A 7,646-nucleotide genomic window follows, 5' to 3' on the forward strand; every position below is an offset into this window, starting at 1 on the left:
CAGGGCCTGATCAACCAGGCTGTTACTGCTGGCCACACGTAGTCCAACGTGAGATCCATAGCACGGCTGATCCGGCACCGACTTTCAGTATCTATCCAGCCCCCTCTTGAAGGCAGCCAGGGGCCTATTGGTAATTCTTCTTATGACTGATGGGAGGCTGTTGAACGGTTTTGGCCCCGGACACTTATGGCGTTTTCTCTTAGTGTACCACTGGCGCCCCTACTTTTCATTGGGGGTATGTTGCATCGCCTGCCCAGTCTTTTACTTTCGTACGGAGTGATTTTCGTGTGCAGATTCGGGACCATTCCTTCTAGGATCTTCCAGGTGTAGATTATGATACATCTCTCACTCCTGCGTTCCAGCGAGTACAAGTCAAGTGCTTCCAAGCGTTCCCAGTAGTTGAGGAGTTTGATGGAACTGATACGTGCAGTAAAGGATCTCTATACATTCTCTAGATCTGCGATTTCACCTGCTTTGAATGGAGATGTTAATGTACAGCAGTATTCCAGCCCAGAGAGAACAAGTGATTTGAAAAGGATCATCATTGGCTTGGCATCTCTCATTTTGAACGTTCTCATTATCCATCCTATCATTTTCTTTGCACGTGCGATCGTGGCACTGTTGTGATCCATGAAAGTGAGATCCTCAGACATTACTACTCCCAGGTCCGTCACATTATTTTTTCGCTCTATTGTATGATCAGAGTTTGTAGTATACTCAGTTCTAGTTATTATCCCCTCTAGTTTTCCATAATGGAATACTGTAGTAAGAATTTGTCTTCATTGAACATCATATTGTTTTCCGTTGCCCATTAGCCCATTAGAAAACTTGGTTTATATCTTGGAGGTTAACCGTGTCCTCAATAGATGACAGTCTCATGCAGAACCTAGTATCGTCTGCAAAGGACGACACGGTGCTGTGGATCACATCTCTGTCTATGTCTAATATGAGAATGAGGAACAGGGTGGGGGCGAGTACTGTGCCTTGTGGAACAGAGCTTTTCACTCTGGCAGCTTCCGACAACTACTCTTTGTGTTCCATTGGTTAGAAGTTGAAGATCCATCTCCCCACTTTTGCCAGTTATTCCTGTAGCACGTATTTTGTGCGCTATTACGCCATGATCGCACTTGTCAAAGAACATTACATAAGAAAGGAGGAACAATGCAGTAGGCTTGTTGGCCCATACAAATCCAATCCACTAATAGAATAAACGCTATCCAAGTAATAATCTTTTGCAAAGTGTGTGTATATACATCTGCATTCTGTTTTACTTCCCTTGCATCCAAGACCATATCGTAGTGATCCAGTAGTTGTGAGAGACAGGAGTGACCTGCCCTGAACCCATGTGCCCTGGATTGTGTAGATTTTGGGAATCCAAGTGATTAGCAACAGTGCTTCTTATCACTCAAAATTTTTTATGATGTGGGACGTTAGAGCGATTGGTCTATAGTTCTTAGCTAATGCTTTGCTGCCACCTTTATGGAGTGGGGCTATATCCGTTGTTTTAAGTGACTGTGGAATTTCACCCATGTACAAGCTCCTCCATAGTGTACTTAGGGCACGTGAGAAGGGTTTCTTGCAGTTCTTAATGAATACAGAGTTCCACGAGTCTGGGCCTGGGGCTGAGTGCATGGGCATGTTGTCAATGGCTTTCTCGAAGTCTAGTGGAGTTAGGGTTATGTTAGAAATTTGGCATACATTGGCAGGGTTTTGAGGCTCATTCATGAAAAAAATATTTGGATTATCGATCTTTAGACTGATTAGTGGCTCGCTGAACACAGCCGTATTGGGATTTCAGTATCACTCATTTCTTTGTTGTTATCTGTGCAAGTCTCATCTTGTCTAAGCAAGGACCCGATACTTGATGTGGTATTTGTCTTGCTTATGGGAGATTGAAAGAAATATTTCGAATTTCTTTCAATTTCTCTAATCGCTTTTAGCTCCTCCTGTCTCTCCTGGCTCTCGTGTGAGTTCTTTAACTTAAGTTTGATAGTTTCCACTTCCCTGATCAGCACTTCCTTCCCTGTATCAGATAATCTAGCGCTCTTGAGCTCAGTGATTCTTCGTCTTCTGTAGAGGGAGCGTCTTTCTCTCTCCAGTTTACTTCTCTTATCTCTTAGGGAAATATGCCTTGAACATATTCCAGTTGCCAGGAAGTTGATCCTTTCAAGGCATTGGTTTGGATCCATGTTATTTAATATATCATCCCAACATGTTTTATTTGAGACATGGTTCACCTGGTCCCAGTTGACGTTGTTATTGAGGTTGCATTTGGTGAAGACACCTTCACAGGTCAGGTCGCCTGTGCATGTAAGTCTGAACTTCGATTAGATTGTGATCGGAATTAGTTGCTTTTGATATTGTTATGTTTCTTACGACATCCTCATTATTTGTGAAGGTCAAGTGTGTTCTCCAGTCTTGTTGACTCCACTATGTGCTGACTTAAGGTGTGTTTATTGCAGAGATTTAGTAGTTCATGTGTGTGTGACCTTTCATCTGCGCTACCTCCGGGGATTGTTTCAGCTATAACATTATTTGCTACATTCTTCCATTTTGTATGCCTTAGGTTGAAATCATCAAGCAGTAAGATGTTTGGGGATGGAGCTGGAAGGCTTTCCAGACAGTAATCAATTTTCAGTAACTGTTCCTTGAGCTGTTGTGAGGTTGCATCTGGTGGTTTATATACAACCACGATGACAAGGTTTTGGTTCTCGATCTTTACTGTTAGAACTTCAACTACATTATTTGTGGTGTTCAGCATCTCTGTGTAGATGAGCGACACTTTGATATACAGGCCAACCCCCCCTTGTTGCCTGTTCTTTCTATCGCATCTAAAAAGGTTGTACCCATTTATTCATATTTCGTTGTCAAAGTGATGTTTTGTGTGGGTCTCCGTGAAGGCTGCAAACATCACATTTGACTCTTCTAGAAATCCACTGATAAAAGGTATTTTGTAGTTGGTGGATGGCTTAAGGCCTTGTATGTCAGCAAATATAAGCGAGGTTGTATTCTGTGCTTGTTGGGGTGGTTTTGTTTTTGGCATCAGTAGTTGTGGTTCTGGTGGGCCACGGGGGAGGCCACTGGCTGCGCCTCCAGTCTAACAAGGCTCCAAGATGGTGGACTACTTTTGTTATTTCCTTCCATTTTCATTCTTCGTTTTCTGCCACTAAAAAATCACTAGGAGTGGGGTTGTTGTAACTACTATTGTTTGTCTTATGAGGTTTGTACCTCCTGGTCCCTTTTAGATGGTACGCAGAGGAGCTGGTGTTATAGCACTGTTTTTGGAGGAACGAAGAGTGGCACATTTCAGGATGAAAGACACATATGCAGTATAATGCGACCCTTTATTGACGATGTTTTGCCCCACACAGTGGGCTTTATCGAGTCAGGAATTAATGGGTAGAAACCACCATTTCATAAATCAAATAGTCAAACGAATACAAGCTAATAACACTGCCCTTTTTTCTGCATAAATGCGCGGAAAAAAATAGTAAATTCTGCCATCCACAAACTCCATTACCACGACTAACACACTTTGCAAAGAAAAAAAAAATATTGCTTTTCACCCATATGGAATTACAGCTCACCAGACCAGAGGTCAGAGAGAGGCTGATATCCTTGTCAGTTTGGTCAATCTAAAGTGATTACCCAAATTTAACTTCGTTAATTACAGCGATAACTGATAATCTGACGGTGCCCCGAAAGAGGGGAATCTTTGGGGGTGGGGGTGGAGTCATCGTGAAAAATTTGGTAACGGCGTTGGAAGGTTTGGAGCGTAACTCCCGTTATTAAGTTACCATACATGTAATTACTAGTTCATATTAGAAGATGTACATCGCTGCTGAGGTGTCAGGCCTAGAGGTCAAGTCAAGCTGACGTGTGGGCTGTGCTCTTTGCGCCCGGGATCAGGTCACGTTGAGGTGACCTGGGTCTTAGCACTCCTGCTCTAAAGGTCAGTTGACCACCGGTACTACGACTTACGTACCTGCTGATTCGTGTTTGAAGGGGGTCAGGTCAGGATTCTGCTCCTAACACACACGCACACTACCGTTCAGATTTTGTGGCTAAATGGTACAGTGCTGGGCATCCTACTCGCATGGACCAACGTTCGAATCCCCGCTCGGTCTTCTAGTTTGAGCTATGAATCAACCCCTGCAACCACAATTAGATGAGTACACGTGCACATATAACACTAGTTATACGCAGACCACTGAGTATGACTAGCAGGCCGGTGGTCAACAGGGCCTATCATGGCCTGCTGATGCAGGTTAAAATAAGATAAGATAAGATTTCGCTCGGATTTTTAACCCCGGAGAGTTAGCCACCCAGGATAACCCAAGAAAGTCAGTGCGTCATCGAGGACTGTCTAACTTATTTCCATTGGGGTCCATTGGTGGCCTGCACCAGCTTCTCAACCTAATCTTGCTCCTGCTCGGTTCTTGAGGGACTGGAAGACCTACCAGGTTATTGCTGCTTGCGGTTTGCAAACCTCTCCAGTCAAGGAAGCCATTCTAGGCTCTTGTTGTGATGGTTGTTTGTTAATAAATTAATCTTTATAAGGGGATCCCCGCTTTCTCTCTCTCTCTCTCTCTCTCTCTCTCTCTCTCTCTCTCTCTCTCTCTCTCTCTCTCTCTCTCTCTCTCTCTCTCTCTCTCTCTTCAGCTCTCTTTCCGTTTTTCCGTCATTTCCCCCCTCTTTTCTCCTCTTGTTCGTTTCAACCCCCCTCCCCCTACAATCATCCCTCCCTCCCCCCTTTCAGTATAAAATTCAATTAACGCTGGAATACGCGTTTGGTCTTAATTGCTGCCGCTTAGAAGGACATGAAGATAACAAGTGGTTACTTTATGACGCCAAATGAGGGAGGGAAGGTTGGTGGTGGTGGTGATGGTGGTGGTGGTGGTTATGCTGGTGGTTGTGGTTGTGGTGGTGGTGGTGGTCATGCTGGTGGTTGTGGTTGTGGTGGTGGTGGTGGTGGTGATGATGATGGTGGTGGTGGTGGTGATGGTGGTGGTAATGGTGGTGTTGGTGGTGATGGTGGAGGTGATGCTGGTGATGGTGGAGGTGGAGGTGTTGATGGTTGAGGTGGTGGTGGTGGTGGAGGTGGTGATTGTGGTAATGGTGGTGGTGGTGGTGGTGTTGGTGGTGATTGTGGTAATGATGATGGTGGTGGTGGTGTTGGTGGTGATTGTGGTAATGATGGTGGTGGTGGTGGTGGTAATGATGGTGGTGGTGGTGATTGTGGTAATGATGGTGGTGGTGGTGGTGGTGGTGGTGGTGGTGGTGGTAATGATGGTGGTGATGGCGGCAGGTAATATTATAGCTGACACAACCACGTACAAAGGACCTGCCGTAACCAGGTCGTCGTGTGTGCCAGCGTTACACACGGCCAAGAACAATCAACAATAAAACAAAGTACACACAACACAATCTTCTTCAAACATATATAGTCCCACCAGTAGAACTTGTGTACCAGTACAGACAACTATGTACAGAGTCCAGGGGTCAGGTTTAACCTAATAGTGAAAAGAGTTTTGTACACAGTGAATAGCAATAACTCCCTTATTACTACACCCATTCAGAGAAAAATGCCTGAAATGGTGTTAGCCAGCCAGAGGTATGAGAGGGTCCGGTGGTCTGGGCTGTTGTTAAATGCGAGGTAACCTCACTTAGACAACCAACCCTCCTTCTGAAAAATCAGACTGCCCCAGCACCTACCTGGCACCAGGTACCAGGATCGTGCACTCACCCCAACACAGCAATGATTAACCCTGCCCCAAGCTGGCTAAAATGAGGTGTGCTGAATATAAGTCAAATACCCCTCGAGAGTTGAAGTACCTAGTAGTAGTAGTAGTAATATTAATAGTAGTAGTAGTTGTTGTATCAGAGTCCACAGTACTTTACCAAGGAGCCAATCCTGGCTGCTGGATACTCACTGAAGTGCAGGCGAGAGAGATACATCATAATCTACACCTGGAAGATCCTGGAAAAACTGGTCCTTAATCTTCACACAGAAATAACTCCCTACGACAGCAACATAGAGGTAGGGGTGCCATTAGTACACTAAGAGAAAACACAATAAGTGTCCGGGGCCCAAGATTATTCAACAGCCTCCCACCAGCCATACGGGGAATTACCAATAGACCCCTGGTTGCCTTCAAGAGGGAGCTGGACAGATACCTAGAGTAAGTGGACTACGTGCTGCCAGCAATAACAGCCTCGTTGATCAGGCTCTGGTCCACCAGAAGTCCTAATCATAGACCGGGCCGCGGGGGCGTTGATCCCCGGAATACCCTCCAGGTAGACTCCAGGTAAAGCAATACCACCACCATTACCACCACTGCTGGGTTGTGTGTTGACTTGCATACAGTCCTGGCTTGAGCACCGGCTTGCTAGCTGGCTTCCTTGCACGTGACCATAACATCATTCAAGACTTCTCTGCCAGTCGATACTTCACTCGTCGCTCAAACATACTAATTATATATTTACATAACCCCTGATCTTCATCCCTGACAGTCACGCTTACACGCACGCACACGTACGTACGCACTCGCACACACCAACACACACACACACACACACACACACACACACACACACACACACACACACACACACACACACACACACACACACACACACACACACACACACACACACACACACACTCAGAAGTGTCCTTGTTTGCAGATGATGCGAGGTTAATGAGAAGAATCAAATCGGATGAGGATCAGGCAGGACTACAAAGAGACCTGGACAGGCTACAAGCCTGGTCCAGCAACTGGCTCCTTGAGTTTAACCCCGCCAAATGCAAAGTCATGAAGATTGGGGAAGGGCAAAGAAGACCGCAGACACAATATAGTTTAGATGGCCAAAGACTGCAAACCTCACTCAAGGAAAAAGATCTGGGGGTGAGTATAACACCGAGCACATCTCCTGAGGTGCACATCAATCAGATAACTGCTGCAGCATACGGGCGCCTGGCAAACCTACGGATAGCGTTCCGATACCTCAGTAAGGATTCGGTTGTGATGAATGGTTTGAAAAACCGACAAGTTGAAGATTGAGACACTTATGCAGCATATGGGAATCTTTATTCAGGAAACGTTTCGCCACACAGTGGCTTCATCAGTCCAATACAAAGAGGAAGGCGTAAGGAGAGGAGGAGAATGAGGTAATCAGTCCCTCAACCTGGAGTCGATGTGTTCAGTCCATCAATCTTGTAGAATGTACAGCATAGGGCCGTAGACGTGGCTTATATACTGTAGTGAGGTGACGTGAAGCAGATGGAGGCGGGGTCATAGTGGTACCATCCACTAGTCGAAGTAGGTCTTCGTCCAAAGGTTGAACAAGTGTTGAAGAATTCTTTGTAACAAGATCCCATGATGCTGCAGTGTCTGACAGTTGTGATGAATGGTTTGAAAAACCGACAAGTGGATGGTACCACTATGACCCCGCCTCCATCTGCTTCACGTCACCTCACTACAGTATATAAGCCACGTCTACGGCCCTATGCTGTACATTCTACAAGATTGATGGACTGAACACATCGACTCCAGGTTGAGGGACTGATTACCTCATTCTCCTCCTCTCCTTACGCCTTCCTCTTTGTATTGGACTGATGAAGCCACTGTGTGGCGAAACGTTTC

Source organism: Cherax quadricarinatus, chromosome 30, assembly GCF_038502225.1.
Source record: "Cherax quadricarinatus isolate ZL_2023a chromosome 30, ASM3850222v1, whole genome shotgun sequence".
Classification (NCBI taxonomy): domain Eukaryota; kingdom Metazoa; phylum Arthropoda; class Malacostraca; order Decapoda; family Parastacidae; genus Cherax; species Cherax quadricarinatus.